This window comes from Sceloporus occidentalis, unplaced genomic scaffold, assembly GCF_023333645.1.
Source record: "Sceloporus occidentalis isolate IW3139 unplaced genomic scaffold, rSceOcc1.0.p SCAF_2, whole genome shotgun sequence".
NCBI classification, from domain to species: Eukaryota; Metazoa; Chordata; class Lepidosauria; order Squamata; family Phrynosomatidae; genus Sceloporus; species Sceloporus occidentalis.
In genome coordinates, this window is record NW_028316982.1 from 53108428 (window position 1) to 53124186 (window position 15759).

Sequence of the window (15759 nt, forward strand, 5' to 3'; positions counted from 1 at the left end):
AATGTCTGCTTGATTAGAGCTCATTGTCTGCTGGGAAACCCCTGACCCTGGGAGATTTCTCATTTGCATTTGTCTTTATCTTGCTATCTTTCAGGACTGGTAGCCAAACCTTGTTTACTTTAAGGGATTCCTCTTTCCTGTTGAAATTGTCCAGTGTTTGTGGATTCCAATGGCTTCCCTGTGCATCCTGACATGGTAGTGGTTGGCATGGTACAGAATTTCAGTGTTTTAAAACAGTATTTTATGCCCAGGATGGTTTGTAACATGTTCTGCTACTGCTGATTTTTCTGGCTGGCCCAGTCTTCAGTCTCTCTCTTGTAACTTAAAACCATTAGACCTGACCCTATGGTCTGGGGCAGCAGACAACAGGTCTGCCCTATCATGTCTTCTCTTCACCAAGCTAAACATAACCAGCTCATTTACCGTCCCTCAGAGTCATAAGTTTTGTTCTCCATGCCTCTTATCATCTTCATTGCACTTCTCTGAACCTGCTCCACCTTCTTAAAATGAGGTGTCCAGAACTGAACTCAGTACTCCAGATGAGGCCTCACCAGCACAGAATATAGTGGGATTATTACTTCCCTTGATGTGGAAACTATGCTTCTAGTAATGCTGGCTAAATGTCTAATTAGTGCATTTATCACATGGGGCTTGGAAAACTGGAAGAGAGAATGGGAACAGAGTGGAACAGGGAACGCCACCGATGCCGCTGGAAGTCAGAATCATTCTTCAAAATCGGCTGCTGTAGAATGGTTGGGGAATGGATTGGGGATTCCCAGGGGCATCGGCAGTGGTCTCCTGTGCAATGACATATGTTGCCCCCCCTTTCTATTCTGTTCCCTTCCCTTCTGTTCCACTTCATTCCTGTTCTCCAAGTCCAGTGTGATAAATTTATTAGAATCAACAATAATCCCAAGGTCCTTTTCACATGGAGAATATGTAGCTTTTATCAGTTTCATGGTTGAAGGGGACGTTGGATAACTTGGTCAGTTTACATTGGTTATAAGTTACGTATAGTTCCCGTCTCCCAGTTTTGTATTATCTGCAAGCTAGATGAGGTCTACCTCCACCTCATCATTTCTCTCATGATAAAAATGTTAACAGTAATAGTTCTAGGATGAAATCTTGAGGAACTCCACTCAAGACATTCTCCCAGTTTGAAAAATACCATTGTTACTGACTCTTTGATTGTGTTTTCTAACCGGTTTTGGATCCATCTGACAGTGTTCCCACCTAATTAGTTTGCTAACTAAAATATCATAGGAGACCTTATCAAATGCCATGCTGAAATCCAGATAAATGACATTTGCAGCATTCTTACCATCTACTAAACTAGTGACTTGATTAAAAAAAGATATAAGATTAGTTTGGTAGGATTTGCTCTTGACAAGCCCATGCTGGTTTCATCTGATCATTGCATTGTCATCAAGATACACGCAGACAGATCCTTCTATAATCTGGTCTAATATTTTTCCTCATATTGAGGTTAGGCTGACTGGCCTGAGGTTTCCTGCATTTTGCTTATTGCTGGTTTTGAAGAGAGGGACAATGTTTGCCCTTCTCCAGCCCTTTGGCACCTCATCTGTTCTCCAAGATTTCTCAAAAATAATGGAAAGAGGTTCAGAGAACATATCAGCAAATTTCTTGAGTACTTTGGGATACAGTTCATCCAGCCCTAAGATTTGAAGTTGTTTAGGTTAGCTAGGTGATTCCTGACAAACTCCCTATCAATCTTGATTTGCAGTCCAGATCATTTGCCAAGATGCTGCATGAAAGTATCCAGTTCTCTTTTGGGAGAAAAACTGAAGCAAAATATTGTATTGAGTAGTTCTGCCTTTTCACTATGATCTGTTAATATTTTGCCATCTTTATTGAACAGAAGCCCCACTTGGTCATTTTCTTGCCTCCATTGTATCTGGGGGAAAACCCTTTGTGTTGCTCCTTGCTTGCCTAGACAGTCTCCGCTTATTTTGAGCTTTAGCATTCCTTATACTGGTGTGTCATATTTACACCCTCAGCTTTGGCTATGAGGGAGAAAAGTGGAAACAGGAATTATAACTCTGTTAAGCTTCCTGTCTCCCCTCTTTTAGTCTCATGCAAAAGAAGGGGAAGTGAGTTAAGGTAAAGAATGGTTTTGATGGGGAAAGAAAATGAAAAGCTGAGTATGTGGTCGACTACTAGCTAAGGGCAAATTGTACTTGATGCACCCCTTGGCCTTGTCACAGGATAAACATTTGTTGTTTGATAGCAGAAGTGGACAGCATAATGCCCAACCAGTATTTCATTATGTAACCTCAGAAGTCATGCTGCTGAAAGGCCACAACAGACATCACTGGTATAAACAGTAGCTATCATTGTGTCTATGGCATGTTTTGTTCAATGTACAGAGATTTCTGTAGGAAGCAGCTTATTTGAGCAGCTCATGGAGCTACATGTAATGATGGCAGTAATGTTATTACCAGTATTTGTATGACCCTCTAGTGTACAATGATACTCGGAGTATCCTTTAGAAAGAGAAAGCAAGATGACATTGGTGCTTTTGCATCTGGTAACTTTTCTTAAATCACTTTGCTTGAATCACCAGATAAGTAAAGTGGGCCACCTCAAGGATGACAAATCCCAGAGCCAGTTTAGAAAAGAAAAATAAGTTCTAATTAATTTAGATTTTAATTTTAATGGTAAAGATTGATTTATTCTCATGATTTATACCTGACTTCCAAATGGAATTTGATTTAGATTGAGAAAAAACTACAGCATCCAAATCTCCACATGAGTGTGCTCAGGTAAATATAGTTTGGTTACTCCTTCAAGGTAAATAATGTCAAAATGACAATAAAATAAGCTAAGGTAAGAACAAGAACAAAACTCTCCAATTTATTCTTCCCTTCCCTATTTTAATCTTTACTGCACCATCCATTCCCAGACCCCACACTCCCCCTTCTTCTTTCTTCTTTCTTTCTTTAAATACAGTCTAATCCCGAGTGTGAACTGATGTAGTTTGTCTATTGGGGGGGAAGCGAAATCTCTCTCTCTTTCTGCCTTTTTTCCTTCTTCTTTCCTTGGCCCAGTTCATTATTTTTCTTTCTTGTCACTCAGTGTGATAGGTTGAACAGAAGTGCAGAGATGAGCACTGAAAACGGTGTCACAAGGCCTTAATCTAGTCTTTAATGCCTGACTTCAGAGATGTCATTTATCTTCTAACTGCAGCAGGCATCCACCAACTTTATCTCTAATAATATATTGATGGATTAAAAGGGTCGGGCAGGAGACCGGGCTGGAAAAATTGCTTATTGACATCAAAATACAGTGCCCTCAACCTGATAAACATGGAGGGGCTCGTGTATCTCCCAGAATAGTTGGTGTTGCTATAATTTTTTTCTTTCTCACATGTTTCTTGCAGGTTCATGGGGTGGTCCAGCAAAATAAACAAATAGAACAAATAAAGAGGAAATACAGGGGTTTTTTTTCTGCATTGACACAAGCAAGTGGAAGCAAGATATTTCACTCAAGATCCCCCCCCTTCATATTACTGTATCTGGGTGCCCGTCATTAGCATTTATTTATCATGTTATGTGTCAGATTTCATAGCCGAGCAGAAAGGAGAACAGCAATCCTGTTTTGGTAGGCTGGAAAAATAGGATATTGGGACTTGCTGTATGATATATGGCAACTTCCCTTAATAGTGACTCATTATGTTTTTACACACTATTCTTTCTCAAAGGCTATAAAAGCCTGGAGCTGTCTAGTAATTTCAAAGGCTGAAATTCATCCCGCCACACACACACCACTCAAGAAAAGGCTTTCTTTTCAGAATTAAACAAGAATGGAAAGAGAATTCAATGTATGACTTTAGTAGGAAGAGTAGCCCTGCCTCTCCTTTTGTAACAAATTATAACTCTTGTTCACCACCAGAAATGTGTAGCCATTAAGCCTCTCCTTTCCCTTGATGTGTCCATACATGGATGGTGCAATGCTATTTAGTCATGCAAGCAAGTCTGCAGTAGGTGGCATCTGGGGAAACATTAGGAGGGGTACAACAGAAACAGTAGGCATTTCTGGGTAGGTTAGATTTGTGAAAGAAAAGGAACTGTGTTTTTCCCATAAATCCCTCCAATGCAGCCCCCCCTGCTTCCACCCGCCCCGCTCCAGTTTTCTCTGAAATAAGTCTCCTACATTTTAATAAACTTAAACAGTATCAATTCCAGTGTTAAATAAAATATGCCAACAAATACAAAAAAAACAAAACAGTGGCCAATAGACTGGAAATGTTCAATATTGATCCCCATCCACACAAAAAAGGAGACACAAAAGACTGAAGCAACTATAGGATCATACCATTAATTTCCCACGCAAGCAAAATTCTGCTCAAAATTCTGCAACAGAGACTCCAATCATATATGGAGAAAGAAAGTCCAGAGGTGCAAGCAGGTTTCAGGAAAAACACTAGGCACTAGGAACCACATAGCAAACATACAATGGAATTTTAGTGGAATGCACCAAGGAATTCCAAAAAAATAAATAAATCAGCATATGCTTTATACACTATAGATCACAAAAAGCTATGGAATACTCTTAAAGACATGGGAGTGCCATTACATTTGATAGTCCTGATGTGAAATGTGTACTCAATACAAGAGGCAACTGTTAGAACATGTTCTCATGTATGTGGTTGTGGAATATGACAGAGAAAATGTACAAAATTGTGCTTGATGCACAGGGAAGAGAAGAGGAAGATATTCTATAGATTATCATGATTAACTTGGGGTTGGGAGCAAAATTGTATCTAACATTCTCATAATCAAGTTCACAGTTTCTCACTTCAGTGCTCATCTCAGAGGCTCTTTCAGATTGGTTTATAGAAGCTTGAGTTCCCATAGTACATCTCCTTGAGTTTTGCTGAGATTCACATGGTTTTGCCAATTTGTTCTGCATCAAACAAGCAGATCTCAAAATTAAGCCCATGCATGTGAAGTCAAAGGCTTTCATGGCTGGCATCCATAGTTTTTTTATGGGTTTTTCACACTTTGAGGGTATGTTTTAGAAGAGTTTATTCCTGACATTCCATGAGCAGCTGTGGCTGGCATCTTCAGAGAATGTTAGCATGAAAGAGAGTGGGGTATATATTTATACTGTGTGACCCTTGGTTGAGAAGAAGCAATTTACATGTTAATCTCTGTATAGTTCTGCTGTTGAATGGCAAGGCCTCAGGGTGTCTATTTAATTAATGATCCATTGTCTGCTGGGAAAACCCCTCACCCTGGATGGTTTTCATTTGCATTTGCTGGGTCTTGATTTTGGTGTTTTTCAGGACTGGTAGCTAAACCTTGTTTACTTAAAGGCTATCTTCTTTCCTGTTGAAATTGTCCAGGTGTTTATGGATTTCAATAGCTTCCCTGTGCATTCTGACCTGATAATTGTTGGCATGGTCCAGAATTCCAGTGGGTTTTTTTAAAAATAATTAAGTGTTTTATAACAACAATACAAAACAAACAATTAACAGCATTTTGTGCCCAGGTTAGTTTATAACGTGTTCTGCTACTGCTGATTTTTCTGGCTAACCCAGTCTGCAGTGTTTCTCATGTTCCTTGATTGTTGTTTGAACACTGCATTTGGTGGTCCCTATGTAGACTTGTCCACAGCTGCACGGTATGCAGTAAACACCTGTGGCCATGAAAAGATCTCTCCTGTCCTTTGCTGAGCACAGCATTTTCTGGATTTTCTTGGTCGGTTTATAGATCATTTGGGTCATTCTCTTCTAAAACACAGCGTCATAGCCCAAAAAATCCACAAAAAAACTAAGCCCATGTATATCTTTCAAGAAAGGATGCGGTGGCTTAGCAGTTAAGATGCCTAGTCCAATGACCACAAGGTTGCCAGGTTGGCAGTTCAAGACCCAAGCATCATGTGACAAAGTGAGCTCTGTCACTAGTTCAGCTTCTGCCAACCTAGCAGTTCAAAAATATGTCAAAGTGCAAGTAGGTAAAGAGGTACCTCTTTGATGGGAAGATAACAGCTTTCCATGCAGTCATGCTGATCAAATGACCATGGAGTTGTCTTTAACAATGCTGGCCCCTTCAGCTTAGTAACAGAGATGAGTACCATGCACTGCAGACAGATATGACTGGACAGTCACATCAAAGGGGAAACATTTACCTTTATACCTTTCAATAAGCACAATGCGAATACAAAACATACTAAATGCAAAGTATATAGGTGAGAAAAATCACTTGCTATGATTAACCAATGTCTTTTATCACTAGAGATAGCACAACTTCTAAAAGGTTAGCTAAACATATAGTCTAGTTTGATCATAGTGACACAGCAGCAATCCAGACTGAGAATGATAACAGTCAGCATTTGTGAGCAGCTGTTTTATCTGTAACACTGACAAAAAGAGAAAGAAACAGTTAATTAAATCTTACAAAAAATCTTACAAAAATCTTATTTTTTTGCTATTCACAAAAGGAGCATGTGTTTCTTATAATAAGCTGTAGTTCTATCTCTAACCCTCTCCTTGCCTGTTCTAGAACTTTTTATTTACTGTGAATCAAGGTTGTTCCTCCTTTTCCAGTACTGAAACAAATATCTCTTTATTTAAGAAAAAGACAAACAAGGTGTTTAGCTTTTGTTTTTGCTGCAACCAGGTCATTTGTACCTTTGAACAGTTGTCATCTTAAGCATCTTTCATGGAGGAAAGGAGGTGTATAACTAAAAGGAATAAATACATACAGCTGCAAGATTAGTTAGTGAGCAGGAAGAATTATTATTTCTTAGCAGCAGCAACATTTTTGCATTGCTATTTCCTCTCTCTCATAGGCCAGTAGCCTTGGGCTCATCTTTGATTTCTCAGACCTTCCCCTTTTCTCTTACATCCCAGTCACTGCCAAATCCTGCTTCTCCTTTTTCACCATCTTGGATATGTTCCCTTCCCTCTCCGTTATTTTAAAATTTCATGGACATTCTTTTGGTGGGGCAAAGCATGACAAAAGGCATTAGAACAGTTTTCCAAATGCGACTCATGCCTCTTTTCTTCTCTTTTGTTGTTTTGCCTTTATGCACAATATGTAATTTTCAAAACATTCAGGGGCATATATCACCTCCAAACAACCCCTAAGAATCATGGCTCACTGGTAGGTGACAAAGAAAAGAAATATTTGAATAGCAACCTTCCAGCTTCTGTAGGGATAGGAGGAAGAGACTGTGTGCAAATAATATAATATTGTCTCTTTTTCAACAATTGCATATTACAAATGCTAGGAAGCTGAAGATTATTACTTTGCAAAAGTTATGTTGCCCTAATCTGAAACTTGCCAAAGAGAAAATTGTGCACTATATATGAGCTGTTTTATATTAAGTTATACTATATAAGCCAAGATCCTACAACACACATGCATAACATAAATCTGTATGCATGTAGTTAAAGGAATTGCACTATGCTGCCTTCTTCTGAATGTGAGGAACCAGTTGTGTGTATGCCAGTGGGCTTGTTTTTGGTCCCACTGTGCAATAGGGAATGCACAATGATGCCTTTGTAGTCTCGGTGAATCAACATGGAAGCCAGCAATAAATAGTTGCATACCATCTGGGGAGGTGAAACTGCATGTGCAACAGTTACACTTGTGGAACTCTGAACTGAATCTGGTAGCTAGAAAACAACCCCAAAAGTATAACCACAAGGGGACTTACACAAGTATATGACAAAGACATGATTCTGGCTATTGACTTGATATATAACTCAGTGGCCAGAATCCTGCTAGTGTACCTGAAATTGTCTACTACTGCAAAAACCCAAGGAAACAAGATTACACCTCTCATAATACACTTAGGCTGAGATATTGTATGGTAGGACAGTGTAAAACTTCTACAGGCAGAACTACATTGTCCACTAGGGTCCTCTTTAAATCTCAGCAGATTATGTCATTGGTCTGCATCTGGCTTTGGAAGTATAGCCAGACTCTTCTCTGATACCATCGACTCTCCAGTAGCAATGAAATTGCTATTGGGAGTGCCTATCGCAGTCTTGCGGGAGGGAGGGAGCTTTTGTCCTTGCAGAGAGAGGAAGAGAATAACAACCTTCACGGTGACCAATGAGATGCATATGTAATCATAAGATGGAATGAAGCTTGTGAATGTCACTAACAGAATGCCAGCCAGAGTGTTCCATCATTTAGCTGGTATGACAAGAAACGAAGGGATGAACAGGAGAAAAGAAAGTTCACTTGCTCCACTTCATCTAACATTTCTTCCTTGTGTGGCTTCCTAACCAGAAAGAAGACTGGAAGGAATAATTAGGACAGTATATGACATGGAGCGGAGGTGTCCCTGTCTGGCCATCTTGACTTCTCCATGATAGCAAAAGCTGGCAGGTATCTCATTGTTGTTGTTTTTACCAGATTGTTGTAAAAGACTCAGATGTCTTTCCTAAGGCATAATTACTGAGAGTAAGAACTTTATACTCAGTAAGTTGGCAGTTTGCGTCTCATACTTTTGATTTTGGGCCTCTTATCACTGAAATGTGGCCCCTTTGACATTAAATTGCAGAGGTGTCATTTACAGTTTGTAAAAAGGGCCTGAAATTAAAAAAACATTGTCTTTATTCAGAATTTTTCCCCCTCAATCATGTCACACAACCAGTTCTTGCTGATTACATGGTATCATTCTGTTCGTTGTATCATTCAGTGGCAGACTGCCCTTAATCACAATTGGCTTTGTTTGGTCTCTGTCATGTTGAACATCATGAGTTCAAGCAACAAGCCAAAGTATCACTCAGTGGCAGACAGCACTGCCCTTAAGTGAAGTTAGCTTTATTTGTTCTCTGTCATATTATCACATAGCAAGTGCAATAAGCATTGGGGCAAAAAAGTGTTCTTGTATTTAACACTGATAAGATCTGATACCCATTCATTGCATACACTGAGTTCTAAAGACTGTATGAAGAAATCATCACAAACACTTCAGAAAATATGGGCTTCCATCCTGTTCAGTAATTAGAAGGTTATGCATCTGTCTTACATCATTGCAATTTATTTTTATGGTCATTGCACACACAGCAACCAAAGGTTTTCCCCTACCTTTTCATCAGCACAGGCTCTCCCCCAACATAGCCATTTATGTGTTCAGCTCTCTTCTTATAGCAGGATGCCCTGTGACTGGCACCTGAGAGCTTATCACAGCACATCCAGCTACAAAGAAAGCACTCATTGCCCCCACTCACCAGCAACACTGAAATGGCTGTGTTGGAGGGACACATTTTGGGGGTAGCATCTGGAGATGCTGTGATACATCACTTGATGTCTCTACCCCATTGTTGAATTATTTGCTCTGTCATTAGATGTCTGAATTGTATTTTTTTAATTTTGTCATGTTTAATTTAGTCTCTATAAATCTCAATGGTATGTGTAATGGAATTAAGCTATACAGGTTGAGTATCCCTTATCTGGAATTCCAAAAACCAAATTACTCCCAAATCCAAAATTGTCCATATGGATGGCTGAGATAGTGACACTTTTGCTATCTAATGGGTCAGTGAACACAGACTTTGTTTCATGCACAACATTATTTAAAATATTGTACATGTTTATAAGGTATATATGAAACATAAATGAATTTCATGTTTAGACTTGAGCCCCATCTACAAGATATCACGTTATGTATATGCAAATATTTCAAAATTCAAAGCAATGGTCCCAAACATTTAAGATAATGGATACTCAATCTGTATTGCTTTTTATAAAATGTAGCCAAATCTAATAACATCCTGTAGCCTACATCAGTATGTTTTTTAAAAACTATTCGATGTAGTTGAGTTGCAAATTCTTTTACCTCGGTGTGCCATGGACCAGCACCATATTTGGGCCCACTGACTACAACTGCTTCTTTCTTCCCTGGAAATTCTTCAGATACCAGCAGCAAATAGCTCAAGACATCACCAGCCTACAGACTGCCAGTTTGAGTGGCATTGGCCTACATCATACCCAATTAGTTAGAATTGTCCATGCCACCATTTCCAGATATAATTACTAGTATATTATTTTTCAAAAGCAATACACACCCACACACACATCAAAGGGGGTAAAATTATGAGCAGGTTGAGGGGCAAAGCATTAGCATAAATATTTTTTTCCAGGAGATGTTCCTGTCCATGAAAAGCATGATTTCTAATCTAAACATTAAAATGGGAGAACATTCAGCCCAAGCTGGAATACATTGTGCAAGGGGACCCCAAGAATGTGATTTCTTCTGTAAGCAGCTTTTTTGGAGAAAGCAGATCAGCAGCTGCCCTAGACCTGTAACAACTCAGAGCTTTTCTGCTCTTTATTTTCAGAGAACTGAGAGCAGGATGCTAGTTGCCAATCACCAGTAAAAGCTACTAACAGTCAATAAAAATTCTTGTTTTGAACAGCTGTCCTTGAATGCAGAAATACAATCAAGCCAGTCCTTGAAGGCCAGTTTGACTACACCAATCTTTAAGTCTGTTATTCGCAAAGAGCAGTACTAAAAAAGACATTAGGGAGTTGTAAATGCAGCTAACATTAATATGACAGAAATGTCTGGAGAGTTCATTGTCACATCTCCTCTGACTTTCTCTTTTCTTCATTTTTCTTAAAACATTGGCTCCCCATTTAATTTTTACAGGTGATACCTTTGATTTTCCAAATGCCAAAACCCACCTGGAAATGGAACAGTTTACCTATTTCTGCCCCCCCCCCCCTCCCAGAAACCCTTTAAAATACTGTAAAAGTTGTTTGTCAGCTAAAAATGAAACTAGAAGTGGCATGATTCCACTTTAGCTTTCTCAGAAAAGTCCCATGGGCCAAATGTGTGCAAAGGCTAAAATGGGCTCTGTATCTCACATTGACCTTTCATATTACACATTTATAGTGTCATGATTCCATTTTAACTGCCATGATTGTGTCCTATGGAATCCTGGGATTTGTAATTTGGTAAACCACTGAAGGAACTCTCTTGCTGAGAAATTCTAGATGTTACTTCCCTAAATTGAAGATTCCAAAAGATGAAACCTGGTATATAAAGTTGAATATAGCACTATAGCTGATAACAGGAAAGGACCCACAGTTGCCCAGCCCTCTTTAAAAGGATAGGAACATCCTGGGAAGCAGCCTGGCTAGCCACAATCCAGAAGAATTAGAGTGGGGACCTTCCCCTCTCTCTTACTAAAGAACTAATGCCCTTTGCCACACAGGGGAGTACTTGCCTCTTCCCATCTTTTTTCTTGGAGAAGCTTCCAGATTATGAGCAAAGGCAGGCACAGACATATAAACTGAGCACAAAAGAAAATTCTTTGGTCCTTCACTTAAGTGGAGGATAAAATGCACAAGCTGGGTTGGTTCTGTTTAGGGGACACTGTGAGGAGTTTCAGGCTCCCTACCAGCTGAAGGGCAGTGAGCAATATCTTTGCTTGTAAACACCCACTGCACTTATTAATCATCAATAAATTCTTCTTCTGCAACCAGTGACTTGGGCCAGTCTTGGTGTCCTATGGATCTTTTGGAGAAGTCTGGACTTCAGTCCCAACTCAAAACACCTATGTCCTATTTTACAAGAGAAAGCTGCCCATTTGCAGGGCTGCCCAATCCAAGTCTGGCATAAAAGTAGAGCATCATAAGAAAGGTGAAGAGGAGCCATGAAGTTGTCTGCAAGTAGAGAATCCCTGGAGAGTGGTATTTGCAAAACTCCACATTTTTGTCAAGGATAAATAAGCCAAAATTTGTAGATTCGCCCATCTCTTGGGAAGAATCAGAATGGATGTTGAAATCAGACCTTACACCCAGGAGGTGGTAGTGCTAACTCTCCTTCTGTATAGGGAGCTCTCCTATGCAGTAGTGCAAGTGTCACATCTATGCCTACAATATTTGGAATGAAGATTACTGGAAATAAGAGAAACACAATCAGAATTCGTAGACCACAGAGGGACGTTTTATACCAGGTCAGATTATTCAATGAGCTAGCTCAATACTGGCCTCTCTGGAATTAGTTCTTTGTAGCCTCAACGATTCTAAGTGCATTCAGCTGTATGTATTTAGAACCTATTGACTGTATTTAGAATTGTGAAGTCGAAGGCTTTGATGGCCGGCATCCATAGTTTTTTGTGGGTTTTTCAGGCTATGCGGCCATGTTCTAGCACAGTTTCTTCCTGACGTTTCACCAGCATCTGTGGCTGACATCTTCAGATGTATTTAGAATTCACCCTGAGATTAAGAATTTAGTTTATGCATGTGGGGTGGAGGAGTGTTCAGAGATCCCCAGCTGAATGCAATTCAGTCTCCCTCTATACCAGGGGTAGGCAACCTGCGGCCCGCGGGCCGGATGGGGCCCTGCAAGGCCTTGGGACCGACCCCAGCCCGGTCCTGCCGCCGATTGCCGCCGGAGCCTTTGGCCTATCAGGAGGAGGCGGGCAAGGGGGGGCAAGCGGCAGGCAAGGGGAGCAAGTGGCGGGCAAGGGGAGCAATTGTCTATAGAAGCCTCCGAAACATGGATTTATATTAACATTTTTTTAAAAATCAGCAAATTTTTTAGCGTGTCCTCCATATTTTTAAAAAAGTGCCTTACATTTGAAATTTTTGTCCTACATTTGTCCCAGTTTATTTATTTATTTAATTTTTTAAAAAATTATTTAATTATTTATTTTTTGGCTTCGGCCCCTCAGTTGTCTGAGGGACAGCAACCCGGCCCCTGGCTCAAAAAGGTTGCCTACCCCTGCTCTATACCTTCATGTTAAATGGGCAGTAGAGGGGGGGGAAACCTTTGGGAATGGTGTCATCACTGACAACTTCACTTCCTCTCCTTCCGTACATTCTTTGAATAACAGTAGACCCACTGCCCAAATAGGACTATATTAGAATATAATCATATATGTGACAGACTAGATCAGTGGTTCTCAACCTTCCTAATGCCGCGACCCCTTAATATAGTTCCTCATGTTGTGGTGACCCCCAGCCATAAAATTATTTTCATTGCTATATGCAAATATGTGTTTTCGGATGGTCTTAGGCGACCCCTGTGAAAGGGTCGTTCGACCCCCAAATGGGTCCCGACCCACAGGTTGGGAACCACTGGACTAGATAGATAGATAGATAGATAGATAGATAGATAGATCTCACTAAGATCTCGAATGACCTTTTACAGGCTAATGGCCTTTATTCTGTTCTCATCCTTCTCGATTTGTCTTCAGCCTTTGACACCGTTGATCACTTTCTCCTAATTGACATACTCTCTGACCTTGTGTTCTCAGACTCTGTTCTTGACTGGTTTAGATCTTACTTGTCTGGCAGATCTTTTGCAGTAGTTGCAGGAGGTCAGACTTCTTCTCCTGTTCCCTTATCTGTTGGAGTTCCCCGGGGCTCTGTTCTGGGTCCCCTTCTGTTTTCTCTCTACACACTGTCCTTAGGAAAACTCATTACCTCTTTTGGTTTTTCCTATCATCTGTATGCCGATGACACCCAGTTGTATCTTTCCACCCCTGACCTTTCTCCAAGGCTTGAACAGCAAGTTTTGTCTTGCCTCACAGCTGTCTCGCAGTGGATGCGCAATCGGCGTTTGAAGCTCAACATGTCCAAGACGGAGCTTCTTGTCTTTCCTCCTAAGCCCACCCTTCAACACTCCTTTTCTGTCTCTGTGCACAACATTTCTATTCAACCAGTCCAGCAAGCCCGCAGTCTTGGTTTTATCTTTGATTCTTCTCTGTCGTGTATCCCTCAGATCCAGACCACAACCAAGGCTTGTAGATTCTTTTTGTACAATATTGCCAAAATCCGACCATATCTCTCTGTCTCTACTGCCAAGATCCTGGTCCATGCCCTAATGATCTCACTACTTGATTACTGTAATGTCCTCCTGGCTGGGCTTCCTCTTTCTCACCTCCATCTTTTAATCTCTGTCCAGCATTCAGCTGCATGCATTATCACTTCCACCCACCGCTCTGACCACATCTCTCCTGTGTTGGCATCCCTTCACTGGCTCCCTCTCCCTTTCCGCATTCAGTACAAGCTCCTGCTGTCGACATTTAAAGCCCTCCATGGACTGGCCCCTCCTTACTTATCAGACCTTCTTTCTCCTCACCTTCCCACTAGGGCCCTCCGTTCTGGTAGTCAAGGTCTGCTGTCTCAGCCCAGGATTTCCTCTGCCCCATCCCGGATTCGCCCCTTTTCACTTGCTGCCCCTCACTCCTGGAACCTTCTTCCCCCACAAGCAAGAGCCATCACTTCTTTAACCAGCTTCAAAACAGAGTTGAAAACCATCCTGTTCAGAGAAGCCTTCCCAGGCATTGCATAATTGTCGCTTACTATTTGATGTTCTTTTGTTGCCTGTTTATCAAACCATTTCCTGTATTGCTATGAAGTGTATATATATTATCCTACTTGAGAGTATGTATTTTCCCTGGAAGAAGATTAACCATCCATTATGAAGCCAAGCCCTCCCTCCAGTCCATCTGCCTTGGTCCAGGCCTTGGAGGTAGAGAGGAACTGCTGGACCTCTTACCCTTTCCCTCCACCACTCCCTTCTCCTTCTGTGTCATGTCTTTTTAGATTGTAAGCCCGAGGGCAGGGAACCGTCTAACTAAAAAGATTGTATGTACAGCGCTGTGTAAATTTACAGCGCTTCATAAATAAAGGTTAATAATAATAATAATAATAATAATAATAATAATAATAATAAGTTGCCAGACCAATGTAGCAGCTTATAGAATGGTGGCAATATCATTTTCCTTTCTTCGTATACACTAATTTCTCAAATAAAATGAATAAGAATTCAGATATATCTTTCACAGGCTAACTTGAAACAGAAAGTCATCAATAAGTCATGCCATCTCTTTCTCATAAAACAAACCAGGTTAGGATTATGAATATCACCAATGCAATAATAACCAATCCTAAATGAATCATTGCTAGTCATTTTTCAGCAGCTAGGACAACAGCAGACATGCATTGTATTGTGTTGTGTCGCCTACACAGCAGCATGTTGGCACCCTGATGCTGCATAAGACTATCCCTGGGTCAGGGTCATGAATACAGTATCTCATAGAGCAATCCTATATATGTCTACACAGAAAGGAATCCTACTGGTTTTAGTTGATTTACTCTCAGTTGAGTGAGCATACAACTACAGCATCCATCTGTAATTCTGTTTGTTCTACATTTTACGAAGCCTCACAGATCTACAATAACAGAAGTATAATGAAGCAAATAACAGAGGATCAAATATTTCAATTGCTTAAATGAGAATTATGTGCCCTGTTTCTGATATATATTTTAAGATTTCTAAATCAGCCAATAAAATAAGAGAGCACTATACCTTTAAAAACAAAAAAAAAGTCTTATGTCCATGGGAGCCATATGTCATGAAGACATCATGATAGACAACTCAACATTTGATAGTGTTTCCAGTTGTTATCCAGGTTTTAGTGTCAAGTCTCTAATCAAATAGGGGCTTTCTAGAAACAAAAGCCACAAATCATCAGGATACCATAGTAGATGCCTCAAAATTCCACAGAATGTTTTTGGTAGTCCTCCAAGTGCTAGTGTCTAGTTCAAGTTGAACCATTGACATTACAAAATTGGTGGGAGGGGAACATAAAAAAGAAGGCCTGATATAGCTCATCAGGAAACAGTGGTAGACACCTCAGGATTTGACCAACTGTTTTGGATTCTTGTGGCAAGTTGCAAGTCTAAATTGTAAAGGGGAGGCTTCAAAATTTGATCAGCGCTTTTGTTTTCATATAAGTTACAGTGGCCAGCTTCA